General features: G+C 35.7%; 1 protein-coding gene across 1 annotated transcript in view; it reads left to right on the forward strand.

The window, feature by feature from the left end:
• The window catches only part of TPK1 (thiamin pyrophosphokinase 1), a 304393-nt gene that overhangs the window by 13503 nt on the left and 271855 nt on the right, over nucleotides 1-19035 (forward strand).

The following is a 19035-nucleotide window of genomic DNA, read 5'->3' on the forward strand; positions in this document are numbered from 1 at the left end:
CACACATTCTCACTCAGGTAATCAGACTGGCTTCACCTGGGCTGCTCAGACCAGCAGTATTTGTTCTTGTGGTCTATAGTGTTCATCCTGCAAATTAATGATGCTTTCTTCTGCAGTACAGTAATAACATTTCTTTTTAGCTAAATCACAGCTGATGTCAAAAGTTGACAAATTTGTGAAAAGAGGTGTGAGGAGTGAAGCTCCCTAAGTTCTGAAGTAAGGAGCGAAATCTGGGTGTAGAAATTGCTATGAGTTTTCCAGGTGGTGAAATCTGCCTCTGTAATTTCATTTGATCTGTTTCCATACTACTGATAATTGGCACTTGAATTTGTAGAGTTTGAGGGATTACCTTGAAAAAAACCCTGAACATTTTCAAATTCTTGTATATTATTAGTTTTTACAGATGATCTTTCATATTGATTAGAAACACAAGTGCGTTCTATAGGCTATGATTTCCTAGGAATGTGCTTTCTCGTGATGTCCAAAAGGGACTATAAATTTTCAAAAAGAAAGCTTCTTTCAGATAATTGCTCCTAATTTTTTTTCAAAAGCTCTAATTATGCGTTTCTAAGGGTAAAAATCAGCAAAGGAATGCATCTGTAAAGAGTTTTTCTATTGTTTAATCTACTTTATAGTGAAAGAGTTAATACATTTAGTTTTCATGCATATCACTCTTGAGAAAAATTCTGCTGTCACTGTAGTTTCTATAGTCATTATCTCCAGCGAGAAAGTGAGTCTCAAGTCACAGGATTTCTGTTGAGTTGAGGTCCATCAGTTATGGAATGTCTGCATCGTGTTCATCTGCTGCATTGGCAGATGGCTGAGGTGAGCATCTACCCTCTCTTCAGCTTTAAAAATCAGAATTGGTGGCAGCTTTGTCAAAACATGTCAGCATTTGAGGGGTGGTGTGCAACAAACCACTGGCTCCACAACACATTCTTGGCACACAAACTGGGGCTTTGAAACAAGCTATATTCTTACTATACAGCTGGGGGTTTTGGTGGGAGTTTTTTCGTTAGTTGTGTTTTTTAGTTGCTAAATACATAAAGTTTGAGCTACTAACCTGCAGCAGTTAGAGGAAGGGTGTGACACTGAAATGTTTTCATTGATACCTCACATCATGAGATGTGTGCTTGGCTTACATTGTGATTTTTGCTTAACCCTTTAATTTGTTTTGGTAGCCCTGGAGAAGTCTGTGAAATGACAGTACTTAGTAACTCATAACAACTGCTTCATAGAAATTAAATGCTTAGAGATCACAAGAGGAGAGCAGGAGGCTGGGGAAGACTATTTCCTGGACTGTTATATCCTAAGTTCCTGGATAGTCTGAAGTAAGTTGATTCCCCTAGGGAAGGAAAGAGGGCTAGCAGTAGTGCTGGTTTTTCTGCTACTCTCTCACAGTAGGCTGTGATCATAGATGGCACAGAAGGTAATGGCAGAAAACTGAGGGAAGAAATGAAGCAAGATGTAGGAAAAAAATATGAGTAATCTCTAATGACATGATGATTTGGATTTACTTGTAGATGCCAAAAGCCATTCTTTTTATTAAGGAAAGACAACATGGTACCTGAGAGGACAAAGATGACATTTTGTTCTTTAGGGGCATAAAACTAGTTTTCCTGATTATTCCTGACATCTTGTCATTCATGCTATAGGCTTCCTTAGAGGTTAGAAGGAAATAGCCTATCTCTTGTGAGAGTGAAACAGGAATGGAATGTGTTAAAGGATTGAAATGTACTCACCTTGGCACCAAATACTAAAATTATGGTGTTGGAATTCCTGAATAAGATGATGGGGAACAGTGTGAGATACGTAGGGTGTGTTACAGAGGCAGACACAGTAAACTTCTCTGAATGTAATACAGAAAAGTCTCTATTAAGAAGGCATTTATATGCACCTAATACTTCTGAGGTTTAGGTTTAACTAGAAGGGTGAACTTTAAATGTATTATTGCTGTATTTTTTCACACCCTCAAGTCCTCACAGGACATCTGTGGTAGAGGAGGTAGATGACAAAATGGTATTCCTGTCTTGAATGCTTTAAAATCTCATCTTGCAGAGAGCAATCTCCTGTCTGAGCCTGGCACTTCATGGTGTCTGCTCTACATGGAGGTGCCCAGAGCCTGTGCAGAGGCACAGCTTATACAGCACTGACAGCTAAAAAAGAGCAGTTAAAATAGCATAGGTATGGAAGAGGTATTTTGCAGATCATTACACGTATATAGAAATTCAAAAGATAGCTGAAACAGTCTATGTTCTACAAACCTGGTAATTCATTTTCATTTTTGACATCCTAGTGCTTTACCACATTTTGTGTGTATTAGGGAGGGTTTGTTCTGACACTACAGATGTGCATTCGAGTTCACTGTTTCTCAGCTATTTAGTACAAAGTTGTCATTTTTTTCTTCATAACCATGAAATTTGTTTTTTGCCTTAAACATTAATATTGCTGGTTATTCCACTTTTATGCAATTGTCTCTGAAAAAGACTTTTGTGTGCTGCACAAACAATTGCATTTTGTCAGTTTTTTCATTTGCAATTATCATGAACCTGAAGGTACATAGGTTTCTTTCCCAAGTCTTATGATGGATAATGTTGGGTAAGCTTTTAACCTTGTCTTACCTTAGTTCCTCATCAACAAATTGGAGGCAATTATACTTTTTGAAATACTATGTTGAAAAGTTCTGAAGTTTAGCCAATAGTAAGGGCACTTTTTTTCCTTTCTTTTCATGTTCATGTCAATTGTGTGTTCTAATATAATACTGTTTGCTTAGAACCTAAAGGACATTCCTTAAATCCTTGCAGAAAGGGATGTCATTGCTATTTCTTAGATTAAAGCCTCTGCTTCTGACAGTTTGAATGCCATCATGAGAAACAAAGCAAATACAGTTCAACAGATATGGTATAAAAAAATATACAGGTCCTACCAAGAGGTTTTTTTTGGCTTGTTTTTCTGAGATAGTCAGTTCATAACATTGATTCAACTGCTGTTTTCAGTTCACGGTACAGCAGATTACAAAATCTGTGACAAAATCACAGAAAAAAAGTATTTTTAGGAAGGATCACTCAGAATATTATGATATTTAGGAGCTAAATTAAGAATTCTCTTCTTTCAGAGGTAATCTGACCATTGTGGAAATGCAGCAGACTGCTGATGGGCCTCTGGCATTTAATGACAACATTTATTTAAACCTAGAGCAAGCTCTGCTTTTTTAAGCAAAGCAAAGAGAAGAGATTCATTTGCTTTGGGGATTATACCACCAACCCATGACACAGTGCTAAATGTGATGTGTCTTTTCAAGTGACCTTTATCTTAACTTTAATATTTCATAACCTCTTTGGGGAAGCTGTTTTATCTGATTCTTTCATGTGTGAAAATTTACTTTACCATCCTTTAGCACCTTTTATGCTGTTTAAATGGATATTTATGTTACTACATTAATAATAGTGTTATGAACAGACCTGACTTTTTGGGTATTTAAAATGCTTTTACAATATTAGAACAGTACTTAGGCCATTTGTGTGATGAAAAATTCTGTCAATCACAAGTAAAGATGGGATCAGAGATGCTGAGATTAGAGATCCTTTTTTGAAAGTCATGAGTTTTAAATAATAAGTACTTTTCTTATTAAGTGTTCAGTTGCTGAGAGAGAATGCAGGAACAGCACCTGTAGCCTCTTTTGAAGGTCCAGATTCCCAGTCCTTTCAGAATGAGGCACTGCAGGTGGAAATAATTGGAAAATAACCTTGAAGGTTTCTGTGCCTATTTGAGTGTGAATGGATGTATGTCAGACCTAATTAGGCCTACTGAGAAAAACATAAATGTCAATCGTTTTTTACCAAATGCATCCAGCTTCTTTTGAGATTGTGAATGGGGTCCAGTGAGCATAGAGCCTGCTTAATGTCACCTTTCTGTCTTAGGTCTTTAATTCTGTCCCCTGTGATAGATGGCATTTGATTTTTCTTGAAAACAAAGTCAGAGAACTTGAAAGTAGACATTGCCACTCCAGTGCTTGCTTAGCTGATGTGTCCACATATACCTTAACTAATGCAGACCATTCCATGAAAATGGTTGTAATTTTATCTCCCAGTGCTCCATAGGATTTAACTAAATCACAAAGCTCTGTTTCTTTTGTTGGAAACTTGCTAATCCCTCCTTGTGCCTTGTTTAACCTATTTTTTTTATTCTATAGCTGTGATTTTATCAAATCCTTTTAGAAGTATGAAGTATGAATCCTTTTAGAAGCATGTCTGTTTTCAGCCATGATTGTATGTAATGGATCTTTTCCCCTGAGTTACCTTGGGGTGCAGCTATTGTGCACACTTGTATTAATCTTCTTGGCAAGTGAGTTACTGTGGCATTGCTGGGTCATCATTAAATATGTACTGTCTTTCAAATCTTTTCTCTCTGAATGGGTTCTTAAGACATATTTCTAAAATTCCAGCTGTGTGCTCCTGTAGTTTGCTAGAAATAAGTACATTTCCCTGGGGAATTCCTTAAGAGCATACTAGGAATAAAAATGATATTGTCTAGAAGTGGCATCACTCAGTCTGTAAAGTCTCTGATTGTGCTGGCAAGGAAAGAATGCACCTTGCTTTTAAATTTGTTTGGGGAATTTGGAGAGAAGTGGCAGTTTGATATTGTCCACATGAGAAAGTTTTATTAAAAGGCACGAGCCCCACTGGGTAAGTAAACTTTTACAAATCCCTTTATGGACTCTATTTTGTTATGTGAAAGCAGCTTCATTCATCTTAAATGTGTCCCTAAGCAAAAGAAGTAAAAAAACCTCAACTAAAGTAAAACTGTTGGGAGCTGAAGAAAGAGTATCCATGCAGCTTTTTATCCAAATATAATTAAGTTGGTTTAAAATCATACCTTCCAGATATCTATTCAGCATTTTCTTGGAGATAGTCCCTTACTGGGACTGGACAAGTGAGGGGCAAGGCTTTAATTTTGCAATGCTAGCATTCATGTCATCAAAATCAGAAGAAAAATCATAAAAGGTCTCATTTTGGCCCCAATTTGAATAATAGACTGAAATTTTGGTAACTGTTCACATGGCATGACTTGTTACTAGAAAACTTATGATTTGAGCAGCTCACTCCCTGCTTTCACTGTCTCACTTCCTAGAGATCAGGCAGTCCACGGAACTAAGTTCTGTGCCTTGCAGTTCTCAAGATTCAACAAACATGTGGCCAGTGCTTGTAGCACTGCATGGTCTGGAGATTCCCCTGTACATTGTGCTTCTGCCACTAGAGTTTGGTAATGATTTGTATGTGATTGTCTGTGATTCAGATTAGCAAAGCAACTGTCGCACTTCTGAGGGTTGAGCCTTTACTCTTTGCAGACCTGGTCATTGAGAGTAAGTGTATAGGCTGGCTAATACACTTACTCATACAGAGTGTGTATAGGCTGGCTAATTGGAATTAAAAGGGTAATTACTGGGAAAATGCTTATTCCTTTTCTCTTGAGAACACACTGTTCAACAAAGTCATTATTAAGCAGTTATATTTTTCACAATGTTATACAGGTTTGCTTGATGTTATGTGGACAATGCCCTAAGTTTTTCAAAGGCTCAATTAGCAAGGGATGTTTCTGGATAACAGGAGAGGGTTTTATTATCTGTTTGCATTTCTTGCATGTTCTGCAGTTAGAGAATGTTGCTTTTAGGATGCTCTGTTATTACTTTCTTTGTTGTTGCTCTCCTTATTTCTGAAAATTTTCCAAAGTCATTCCATATTATCTCATTATATTTTTCAGAGCATGAGGGATGCATTATTAAGACAGACTAGCAAACGGTATGTAAAAGGAATTAAAACCTATATTTGCATTGAAATACGTCCTGAAAAATGAGGCCTCTAGGATAGGGGAAATTAATCTGTAGACTAGTTCTTATTAAAAAGAATCCACATACTAGTTCCAAGACAACAGCTAGGATATTTGTAGTACAAACTGTGTAAAAGAGCAAAGGTGTAAGCACCAAGGGAAGGTGAGATGTTTGTGGTCAGCACCATGCTTAATAAATATGGCATGCAAATCCTTCACTGCCAGTCCATGCCTGTGGAATTGTGGCACCTGGTGAATCTGAGACATTTTTAAGGATAATATATAGTGAACTTTTCAAAAAGTGGGATGTTTTAACTAAAAGCATTGGAAATTCAAATGTGGCTAATAGATCTTTTAGGCTGAAATCATTGCAGGACATCCATGAACAAGACATTAGCAAGATGTCAGTACTGACAGAGAGGAGCCAGCAGCAGAGGGTAAGGACAGCATCATCATTGGATAATGATGCCAGTAGTGGGATTGTTCAAAACAGTTCAAAACAGTGGGCTTTCAGACTTTTGAAAGTGAATAAGCAGTAAAGAAAAAAACAAGGAAATACTTGGAAAGCAAAATAAAAAATGGAGACAGGCTCATGAAAGATGGTGAGTGACTTCCATGAGGAACATGTCAGCATTGTTAACCAGAGTGTTGAAACCATTCAATTCTATGCTTCAAAAACCCTCTTGAAACAAGGGGAGTAAAGTGTTAGTATGCAGTCCCGCCTGGTGATGGCAGAGTAAGAAAGACTGTTTATTGCATACAATGTCTTTAAGCCTAAATCCCCTGTTGTTTTACCAGGTTATGTGAATTGAACAGAAATGTGTAAGCAGAATTAGACTTGGCTTCTGTCATGCTTCTGTAGTGTCAGAGAAGTATTTTGTGAAACAATACAAGCTAATAGCTATAGATTTCATTTGCTCCATTGTTGCATGTGCCTGCAACATTCCTTGGAGAAGAATCTTCCCTTTAAGCACTACAGATTCTTCAGAATGATTACCTGCATAGCACAGCTTACTGCTTTTTCAGTACTCACTCTGTTTGCAATTACACCCATGCCTTTTAGTTTTGTTTCTGGTGCCCATAAAATCTCTTTCTAGTCTTAAAAAATAGCAGAGCAATCCATGCCTCGAAGGAGGATGGATCTTTCAGATTTTTAGCATGTGCAAAAATGATAAACTAACACACTCTTCCGATTCTTTATACATGCTGTGGGTTTGGACAGATTGTTTGGATTTTGAGCCTGTGAACTCTTTAGGCCTTTTAATTTGTTCAATTTTATTTTCATATTCATATCTAAATTTTCATTTCACTTTTAATTAGTTTCATTATATTTGATGGAAAAATGTTGCTTTATCTTCACTGTTAATAGTCTAATTGTTTCTCTTGCCTTAAGTAATATCTCGTTAACTTTATAACCCATCTTTTACACATCATCTACAGAATTAATTTCCCATGCATGTAGTTGTATTATCTGCAGCATCTTTCCAAAAACTTTCTCAATTAGCATTTTTATTGTTGTATTGGTTTCTTGTCTGTAAGAATTAAGCTGAGAAGCCTATTGATAAAAATTAATATCACTAGTTCATGGTCTTTCCAGACCTTTTTATTAAAAAATCTGGTTAATTCCCTGTTGGTGAAAGAGCTTAGCATTTATGTAGGTCTTAAAAAAAAAACCCCAAACAACAACCTAGCAAAAAGCCAAAAAACCCCAACTGCCATGCAATAACTGAGTGCTGTTTTCTAAGTTGAAATTAAAATTGTCAATAAACTTTTGATGTGTGCAAACAACAGATGTGATTGGTAGTTTTACAGGAGAACTGGTGAGTGTGGTGATTGTTTCCCTTAAGAGAGTATTTTATAGCCCTTCTCTGTTGGTTACATTCATCAGAAAGAATTAGTCTGTGTAGACTGGAAACAGGTGTTGCAAGCATGTATGATGTAGCTTTTAAAATACTCTTTAATATTTCCTTCCTTTCATTGAAATCATATTGCAGAAATATAATGAAGTTTTGATAGACTTCCTCATCAGCTTTGGCCATCTTCCTTTAACATCTTTAGTGGAAATATTGTTTTCTTCTGTGTGTGTGTGCAAAGCACACTGTAGATTGTGACATGCTCCTTGGTTTTCCCATTGTTTTAGCAGTATGCCACCAAGGTCACCTGTGGATGTGGGAAGACTAGAGGCTCTTCTTGGGAGGTTCTGTGCTTCTGCACGGGGTCTGGTTCTTCCAGGAAAATTATGTTGTTGAGACATTTATTCACTACACTTTAAACTCTTTGTTGTAAGTTATTTTGGGGGGGATGAAGCATTGAAAAGTCAAGTTATTAGTGCAGTGCTTATTACATATGTGTCACAGATTTGGGTGAAGTAAAAACAAAAAAAATCCATTGAAAGTGGTGCTTAGTGGAAATCTAAGGCTAAAAATACAACATATATTTTTTTTTAGAGGAGAAAAAGCAAACAAACCTCTAAAAAATGGTGGTTCCCTGTCACTCAGTAGATCCAAAGGAGCAGATTGCCTGCTCCTGTGGAGTTCTAGAAGATCAGGTCTGCCCCACTCCTAAAAGAAAGCTGCTGTACTCATTATGTGTCATTTTCAGAAGAGTAAGGTTACATAAGCATCTGTGTTCACAGATACCTTGTGCCTTTACTGTACATCTGGAGTTGAGAGAAGATTAATTTGTCCTGGAAAAATAGTCAAATCTTTAAAAGATGTCTTTGTCCTAAATTGGAACAAGAAGTTGAATTCTCAGAGATGTTCTTAAATTATAGTTAATATCAACCAAAGCATTTTCATTTAAATTATTTAAATTATATATATATATTTTTTTAAATTTCAAATGTGTCTGTTCAAGTTTGTGCTTTAAGTGAACTTTCTTTTTCAGTGAAATATGTCACTTGGAGAATTATGAGCTAGGATATTTGAACAGCTTCAGAGATTTTGAAAGCAAATGTGTTTATCAAACCTCATCTTTCCTGTGAGCAGTTTTACTAATGACTATTCTGAGACAAAAAGATGAAGATGTTTTCTCAAAAATTGTCCCAGTTTGCTCTATCCTGATGCATGTTTTTTATTCTGTAAACTCTGAGTTTATCATTCCACATGATAAAATAAATGTGCTTCTTACAGAAATATTTTAATTCCAATGTTCTTTAAATTTAATGTCTACTTGTATTTCTTTGTAAGACTACAAAATCATGACAGTCAAGGAAAGACTACTTGGATAAATAATACAATCTTACATAAAATCTAAGCAGTAGTTTATACCTACGCTTCAAAAAGGAAGGCAGAACAAGGTAAGGTAATTTAGATAGGCATACTTTTTATATTAATTTCCATATGTTTGCTGAACAATCCTGGCATACAGAAGATTATTGTGCATTGTAAATACATTATGGGGAATCTTAAGATGGAAGTGATTCTTTCAAACTATGTATAAAAGCTATTTTTTACTAGTTAAGATGTGTCTAGTGACAGATTCTCACCTAATACACCTTGGTATTTTCCTATTCATTTTGCTACTGTTGTGCCCACTAGTGCTAGCACCAGTTCTGTATTTCGTACCTTTCTTTTAAGGAGTGTAATCAGTTATTAAAGTATTTCAAATACAGGTATTGCAGCATAAATATAGCTAGGAGCTTGACTTTAGATCATTGAACTTGATGAATGTTTTGTGTGCCACAGGGTTGGATAAAAGCTGAATCAGATCAGACCAAACTGACTGTATAGGGCAAACAGATGCAATTTTGCATGGCTAGATTTTTTTTAAAAAGTATAGGAATAGGTAATGCTGACTATCAGTGGTGTGGAGTATTTCTATGCAACAAAATTAAATGGATTAGGAATTGAGCTTGGAAAAGAAAAGACAGGAAAAATATAGTAGAAGCCTATAAAATTATAAGAAAAACCAGGAACAAGTATTTTGTGTTTGTGGGGTTTTTGTTATTGTGTTGGTTTTTTTGTTGGGTTTTTTTTTTAATGCCAAAGCTCAGGGTATAATTTCAAACATGTTCCATGTTTATAGCAAAATAAATAATTTTTGTGCAGATTGCAATTAACTTGTTCAAGCTCACAGCCACAGATACGGGGACAATTAAAAGTATTAAGATTTTCAGAGAGATTAGAGAAATTTATGGAGAAATAAACAGCAGTTGCTGTTAAAAGCCTGGATGCAGCCTTTGGTTCAGTTCATTAAGTACTGGATGCTGAATAACAATAAATGTTGTTTCATGCATATACAATTTCTGTATACTTCCCAAGTTTGTTTGGTTTTGTTGTTTTTTTTTTCAATACCTAGTATTAATTTCTAACAAACTAAAGGTAGAGGCTTAAGTGGAGGAACAACAGTCTATGAGTTCCTCATGAAGGGCAGAGGAGGGGCAGAGACTGATCTCTTCTCTCTGGTGACCAGTGACAGGACCTGAAGGAAGGGCCTGGAGTTATGTCAGCGGAGGTTTAGGTTGGGTGTTAGAAAAAGGTTTGCTTCCCCCAGAGGGTGGTTGGGCACTGGAACAGGCTCCCCGGGGAAGTGGTCACAGCACCAAGCCGGACAGAATTCAAGAAGAATTTGGAAAATGCCCTCAGGCACATGGTGTGACTCTTGGGGCTGTCCTGTGCAGGGCTGAGTTGGACTGTCCTTGTCATGTTCCTTCCAAATCCAGATATTCCATAATTTTATTATATTAATAAAATCCCATCAGAATAATTTTTGATGCAATGAAATGCACTATTTTTCTCTGTTACTAGAACTGTATCACTGCTACTTTTTTTTTTGTCATCTGTAAATACACAGTATTTGAGGTCTTAAAGGTCTTTTGACTAGTACAGTCTTTCATATTGACCTCATTTCAGATGTTAAGTATCCCTTGTGGAACTAAAGCACATCTTATAGCAAGCCAAAGGACAGAAGACATTTTTCTCTGTGATGTTTTGTAAAGTCCTTGAGCTCCTTGCATGGAAATGCAATATGATTATATTGATGGTGATTATGGCAAAGTGCTGAGGAAAATGATACAGGAAAGTGATTAGATTCTTCTCTGCTTTACCAAAAAAAAGCTAACAAACCCCAAACCAACCAAAACTCAATGACTGAATAGTTCTGAGTATTTTTTTATCACTTGAGAGGTGAAAGCTGTGCAGAAACAAAGCAAATCTGGCTTGTAGTGTGTAGTGTAGGATTTTAACTTTCAAGAGTTCAGTATATTTGCAGAGTGCCTACTTCATTACTTGAACTCAGAAAAAAATAAATCAAATAAACTCGCTGCAACACAGAGAATTCTACTTATATTAAAAAAAAAAAGCTGTAATTATAGACATGTTAAAAAATAACAAGCTTATTTTGAGCCATGGAGCATTACAGTTTGTAATACAAATTTCCCAATAGAGTGGAGTGATAAAAACTTGTTTGATAACCAATCTTCCAGTAAAAACCGAGTAAATATACTCATAACTATGTGTCAACACTGTGCTTTAACTATGGAAAAAGCTGTATTGAGTGCAGATCTTGAGGGAATTCATGACAGAACATCATGTCCTCTTGGTTTAATTGTTGTTCAGAACTCCCAGAAATGACAGCTCGTGAAGTCTTCACCTGAACCATGGAATACAATATTGGGCCTTAAGAAAGAAACAAAACCGACTTTTGGGTTGTGTCTCTATAGTGGGACTGACACAATATATAGTTAATAAATGGTTATTCTTTCGCTCTCAGTTTTGGAAAGTCTCTTGGCCTTGTGTCGAAAAGCAGATGGATTATTGAAGTCCAGTGCCTCACAAAGCCCAGTCTGCAGAGCTGGAACACAGGACATTTTCCAGAGTGACTGGTTTGGATTGAGATTCCCCTGATAGTTCTCATCATAGTACATATATTCTCAAGTGGGAGAAAAAAGAATTAAATTGCTTTTTTTTTTTTCCAGTATTAAATTATATAATGTTATACTGGATATGGATCAAGCAGTTTTGTACTTTGCAAATGCCATCTGTTGTGGGAACAAAAATACTACTAATGAAGATTTCAAATAATGTATTTCTCTGGATATGTGGTGGGTGCAACTTTTGCAATGACTGGATAAACTAGCAAGTAGAGGTAAGAGGAATGAAAAAGGTTGGCTGGGTCATCTAATGGCCAGCAAATTTCATCCCACACAATGTAATCCTCTTCTTGCTTTCAACTAGCTCTTAATTTTTATGTAACAGCAGGTGGATTTTGTCCTTTACTCTCCCCTATTTGGCTGATACTACAACAGGCCATTGTTCTAATAACGAGGAACTGTCTTCTAATTTCCCTTTTTATGGGCAATGCATACCAGTTCATTCATGTGTGAATATTTTTCTGCATGGAATCTTCCATAGGAGGTTTTCTGTCTTTGACACAAAATTTTTGATGTTTTCTGTGCACTGAATGCAACATTGGGTTGTATTTATCATTTATACAATGATGTATATCGTTGTATAAATGATAAATATCATTTATACAATGATGTTGTCTTTGTATGACTTGGAGGGATCTTGTGACCAGTTGGCATACTTACATACTTCTTGTTCTTTGGCAGTTCATCAGCTCCCAGGGCATAGCATGTTTTTTTATTACACCCCAGAAATGCATTTCTCATGCTTTTGGTGCTATTAAGTTTCATCCTATTTTTATTTTGTGCCACAAGGCTATGCATTAAATTCTATAAGGTGTCCATCTCTTTCTTTGCCTTCTAACTTAATCATTAGTAAACTTTGTCTTATGCCGCAGTTATTAAAATATTAAGATTAGTGCTAGCACTGATCCTTGAGGATCTATCCTACTAACCTTGTCTTCAATTTAGTACATTCCCTTTTGGAAAAAAATCAATATCATTTGCTTATTAGCCAATTTCTTGTCTTATTTAGCCTTCTTCTTCTGGTCCTTTTTTTCTGTAGTTAAGTGTTAAAACCCAGAACAGATTTTATGGCATATTCCTTCTCCTGAAAACTAGTAAAGAAAATAATTAAAACACCCCTCAAAACATTTGTTCTGACACGATTTTCTTCAGTGAATTCATATTCACCAAAAATATGCTTGAGTTCTTCACTTGATAATGCTGTATTTCAAAAAATAACTGTAGACATCATTGGTAGATGCTTTTAAGTCTCCTTTATGATAATGCACTATTAGCTGTACAACTGAAGAAGTTCTCACAAGGTGATTTTCAGCCAGACAATTGCAAAATTTTTCTAGCTATGTAAATCAGGACTGACTCAATAGAAATCTGTGAACTTACTGTGTTGTTAATTGTATGAAACCAAAAAGAGTTTTTTAAATATAGTATTATCATGCTCAAGAAAAATTCCAGTTGAATAGCTTGATATTTCAGAATTGCTTTGGAATGCAATTATCACTAATAATTACACAAGAATAACAACACATTGTATTTTGCCAGAGTTCTTCCTACTGGGTTACTGAAATTTTTACTAACAAAAATGTTGTGTATTTCATTATACCCAATGAAGTAGATATTAGCTAGAGATAGTGGAGAATTTTTAGGTTAAAATGGAGTGTAATAATATAAAATATTTTTGAAGGGAGCGTAGTCTGAGTTGGAAGGTCAAAACTCCTACCAGAACAAGAGAAGTGAGACTTGAATAATACGTAGATGAGTAATCCAGTCATTACTTGACAAGAGGGGTTTATTTATTTATACCCTGCAGAAGAGCTCCAAGAGACCTACACGGAGGATTGCACAGTACTCACTGACACGTGTCTTAACCTTTGCCTCGGCCAGGAGCCTCGCAGGAGCCTGCTTGTTGCCTGGGAGGCAGCTGAGCACATGCGGAGCTTTAAACATACCTCTGGTTTAGCTCTCCCTAGCCTTGGTACTGATAATGTGACAGATATTTTCCTGGGTTTTCTGAGTTGTGGTTCCTGAGCCTTTGTTTTGTATCTGCACATTTTGATCTAAAGTAGTTTGCAAATGGGTATCTGCTGTGTGTTTCTAAGTGACATAAACCACATAGATTTGTACTAGTTTTCTTTTATCCTCCAAATATTCCTCTCCAAAACACTTCAGTCTTGGTCACAGAAATATAAGAAAGATATTAAACTATTAGAGAGTGTCCAAAGGAGAACAGCAAAGATGGTGACGGGCCTTGAAGGGAAGCCAGATGACGAGGGACTGAGATCACTTGGTCTGTTCAGCCTGGAGGAGACTGAGGGGACACCTCATTGCAGCTAAAACTTCCCTGTGAAAGGGAGAGGAGGGGCAGGCACTGATCTCTTCTCTGTGGTGACCAGTGACAGGCCCCAAGGCAATGACCTGAAATTGTGTCAGGGTAGGTTTAGGTTGGATGTTAGAAAAAAAGTTCATCCCCCAGAAGGTGTTTGGGCACTGGAACGGGCTCCCCAGGGAAGTGGTCACGGCACCAAGCCTGACACAGTTCAAGAAGAATTTGGACGATACTCTTGGACACATGGTGTGGCTCTTGGGGATGGTCCCGTGTAGGGCCAGGAGTTGGACTCAGTCATCTTTGTGGGTCGTTTCCAACTCACTGTATTCTGTGAATCTGTGATTCTTTTCTACTTACTTTTCTACTTTTCAGTCTTTCTGGTTTCATATTCTTTTCCATGTAATTGCATACATTAAAGTCTCCGTCCTCATCCCAGTGTAGACAGTACTTGTCCTTCATATGAATTCTAAATGTTGCTTTTGTTTCAGTCAGTTTGCTATTTGTGTGCTTTCTGCCCTCTTCACATCAGGTGCATTTGTATCTGGCTTTGATTAAGCAGACTCATTGAATAATTTCTTAAGATTCCTTCTGCCTTAATTCTCTAGTTCTGGAGTTTTTCTTCATACTTGAGCTTTTACATTAAGAAATTTGTTTCTGGGATTATATTTTGACTTTATTGTTTTATGTCAATTTCTGTACAAATAAAAATGAAATTAAAATAGAAAATGTAAAGATATATATATAAATATGTTTAAAGTAAAATTTCAAAAAAATTCAAGGAGAAAGAGGATACTTAGGAAAAGTTCATTAAGAAAGTCATAGATCTCAACATGTTATGGCTGTTTTAAGAAGAATGAGGAATTAGAAAACTAAATTCTTTCTGTGTTGGTTCCCTTATGACAAAATGGAATTTAATTACAGAGGACATTTTCAGCTCATTCCCTGAAACTAAGGAGGTCACATCAGTGATATATTTAACTGACTAAGCTGAACTTTCTCTAACAGAAGGACTCTCTGCAGTGCCAAGGTATCACCTTGAAGTAAGATGCAGTGTTCACTGTCATCTGTTTCTATTACACTTTCCCCTACTTCAGTTATGGAAACAGCTTTACTTAAACAAGATTCAATTCTTTGTCATTAGAGTGAGTAAAACAAAGGGACATGCCAGAGCAATTTAAAATCCAATAAAATTTTCTGAAAGAAAGAATAGCAACTTTGTTAATTTTGCAAGGGCAAAAAAAGTATTCTTCAGTGCTAGTTTTGTCAGCTGTTTCATATTGAGAACTAGAAAATGTTTCCTACTGAGAACTTTATCTTCAATAGTATCTTACCTCAATGCAACCAATCTCATTAGGAATACACCTTTTCTTTTTAAGCATACTGACTCAGCTTTGCTATGGCTCTTCAAATCATTCTCTGAAGCAAGATTTTCATGAAAGGCTTGTGAAGGATTTGCATTTAATCACTTCTTTTAATTAAAAGTCTCTCATCCTCCATCAGATTCTGTGAAGGATCAATAAATCACAGATATATGAGGTTAAAAGTGGAGTCTTTTGCCGTATTTGGTGCACGACTACCTCGTGGTGACTTAATCTGGAATATTATTCAGTGCTTTGGATTAAAATAAATAAATTGAAATAAATACATAAAAGACTTAAGATGAGTAATTTTGTCTTATAATGGGTCAAGAGTATCCACACAATCCCTTCAACAGAGTAGATGTGAAGTCTGGTGCATTTTTTTTTTTAATTAACACTTTAGAAATCCACTCTACCTGGATTTTTGCCAAAGCCTATAGATGGTTTTATCAAAAATACTTGTACATCAATGGTGTTTGTTCTGAGAACTGTCATATGAAACTAGATATCTCTGGGAAGATAGCAAAACAAACTGAAACTCATCTTACCATAAAACTTAGCTGCTAAGTACTTTCACTGGGACAAAATGCTTATGCTTAAGATCAAAATTTAGTCTGACTTAAGGAAGCACAACTCCTAATAACATTATCTGGATACTTGCCTGTTTCTCCTGTTTCTTCGGGGCTAATTTTTTTTTCCAAACTTAAGAAATATTTTTTTTTCACTTTGAGCAAGTAAAAAGAAAAAAAAAAACCACCTACATATTGGTGTGACTCAGAACTGCTGTGAAAAAATGTTACTCAAATGCTACTAGCTCCTGGAAAAGTTGGTTGAAATGTGAGGATGTGGTGAATGAATTGATGTAAATGCCTTAACTCAATATTATACTTCTTAATAACCTTATAGAATCTAAAATGAGGCTCTTTTTCTTCTTCCTTGTTTTTATTTTTTAAGTATCAAAAATTTATTGAAGCAAATTAAGAAAAAGGCCAAACTTAAATGGATCAGTAAGGAGAGAAGTAAAAAGAACAATTTGCATTTGTAATAGGAGTATCTGTTTGATCCTTCAGAATCTAGTCTGTTTGAAACTGATTTAACACCTTCCTTTGCTAGAGGAATGTCAAAATGAAATTTAAATTACAAGATAATGCATTATTTTAGCTTCATACTACCTGCAAGAATAACAGAAATTCCTATTTTTTATTTTAAGAATTTTATTGCCAATCATAAATATTTTTGTCATCATTAAAAAATACCACCATAAGAGAATTAACAACTTTATGGAACATGTTAATTAAGCTTACTGTTAGTGCTGGTTTACACTCCTGTAGGTGAGAAGTATGTGTAAGTGTAAGCTTTAAATTCAGTGAATGTATTTACAATTGGAATAAATTTTTAATGCAATTTTTTTCAGTATCCAAGTATTAAATATAGTCTGTTGAAGTAACTGAAAGAATTACAGCTGATTTCTGTGAATTAGGCATAAATTTCTCGTCAGTGTCTTTCAAAAGAAGCAAATATGACCTGTTCTTTTCAGTGTAGCTGTGTAGCTCATGTACCTGTCCCACTCAGGCTTGGGCAAGGAGGGAGAAATTAAGCCTGTGTTTAAAATTAAGGGTGTGCCTTAACTGTTTTTCCTTGCAAAAAACACTTCTCCTTTTCCAGAACCTGGACATTAAGGCATTCAGTAAAGAATATTTATAGGTACTATAGATCTCTGTGCTATGTATTATTCTTACACTGTCAAAGAGATATTTCTTCCTAAAAGCATGTTTTGTTTGTATCCTTGTATAAAACTGGTTTTGTGCAACCTTATTTTTTATAAATTTTTTTTTTATTACAAATACTATTTCCCTTTTTTTCAGTAAAAAAAACTCTGCTTCATTTTGGATCCAGTCATATTGCAATTTGCATAGTTGAAAGTAGGTTGATGACAAAGTGTGAATTGTATTCAGAAAACAAAAAAGATAGCTTTTTGTAGTATTTCCAAATACAGGGAAAAATACTTTGAGGTGTTCAAAATATATTGAAAACAGGAAAAAAGCTCCAGTTTGTTGGAGCTTGCAGGTACACAAGTATTCTGTAATAAAAGAATATGCAGTCTTTTACAATTAATTGATCATACATCATATTCATTTTCATTGCATTATGCTGCTAATGCATCTCTTCTATTACAAATATGTATTATTTTTTATGACATTATAGGAGAAAGGAAAATATGTAGAGAGCTGTAAGCAAACAAAATTTATCCTTTTTGAAGGATAAAGGAAAGGTGGTGGAGTTAATTGTGTACAGTTGCAAGTAGCTTTAGAACTAGCAGGAGGAAATTAGATGTTGTTTGAAAACAGCATGAAATGTAATTCAGAGCAGCTGTCTAATTTATCAGCAAGAACAAAGTGCTCATGTTCTTAAACTACTCAATTACTCCATTCAACCTTCTTTGACCTGTTCAGCCTGGTAGTGTTTGCTTAAAGCTAAAAACTAAAGAAATTTTGCCAACCTTTTAAAATAAACTAAAAGAATCCCCATGAGCTTCCTTTACAATATTCTTGTATTAATTTTTGAATTTATATAACTCTTGCATTAATTTTTGAATTTATATGGCACAGAAGTCAGTCATCACCTCTTTAGAAGAGATGTATGACATTCTCTGCTTAACAGTGCAGAGTCAATAAACTTAAATTCTTTTGAGACTGATTTCAAAATATTGCCAAACTGATGGCATATAACACAAAGCTAGGGGATTCTTTGCTATGGGACACAAAACTGTGAAATCCTGAGATCCAAATTGTACTTTCCTGGTAGCCCATGGGATTGCTGTTATTCTGTGATTGTAATATTTCCTCATGCACTGACCATAGCTCTGTTCATACTGTTCTTCAGAACAATCTTTTAAACTCTTTTCATTCTACAATGTGTTTGGAAATCAAACAAAATACACAAACCAACTACAGAACAGATGTTCAACCAGAATAAAGCAGTGTAACAACACCAATTTTTAATCCTATACTCCAATTTATACTGTCAGTCTCTTATAAAACCCCATCAGCTGTTGTTGCAAATACAACAACATTTCTATTAAGAAGATAAATTATTCTTTGCATTTTAAGTTTTGCTAATATATTCTTTTTCAGTGTAGATAAGACACTTGCATCACAGAATCACAGAAGAGTTTAGCCTAAAAAGGATCACTGGAGGTCCTGTGGTCCAGCCCTGCCGCTCAAGCTTGGCCACGTGTAGCCAGTGGCCCAGGACTATCTCCAGACATCTTTAGAGTATCTCCAAGGAGGGCCTCTCTGCCACCTCCCTGGGCCACCTGTGCTGCAGTCCTCAGTCCCCTCACAGTGAGAAGGTATTTCCTGATATTCAGAGGGAATATCCTGTGTTTCAATTGTGTGCCAAGTGCTTTTGGTCCTGCACTGGGCACCCAGAAGATTGTGTATATAGTTCTGGCAAAAATTGTTTACTGACAGAATTTGAAAATAGCAAACCTGGGTTATTATCCCTCTGATGAAAAGGACAATTGCTTCTGTAGAAAACTTGTGGATCCTTGGTAATGCTGATCACAGTGAAGCTCTTTGTTGTTTAACCTAAAAAAACTCTTTCAGATTAAATAATTTTTGCAACCAAAATGTAAAAGGAGCTTCCACATCCTT

This window comes from Molothrus ater, chromosome 1 (genome assembly GCF_012460135.2).
Source record: "Molothrus ater isolate BHLD 08-10-18 breed brown headed cowbird chromosome 1, BPBGC_Mater_1.1, whole genome shotgun sequence".
Lineage (NCBI taxonomy): Eukaryota > Metazoa > Chordata > Aves > Passeriformes > Icteridae > Molothrus > Molothrus ater.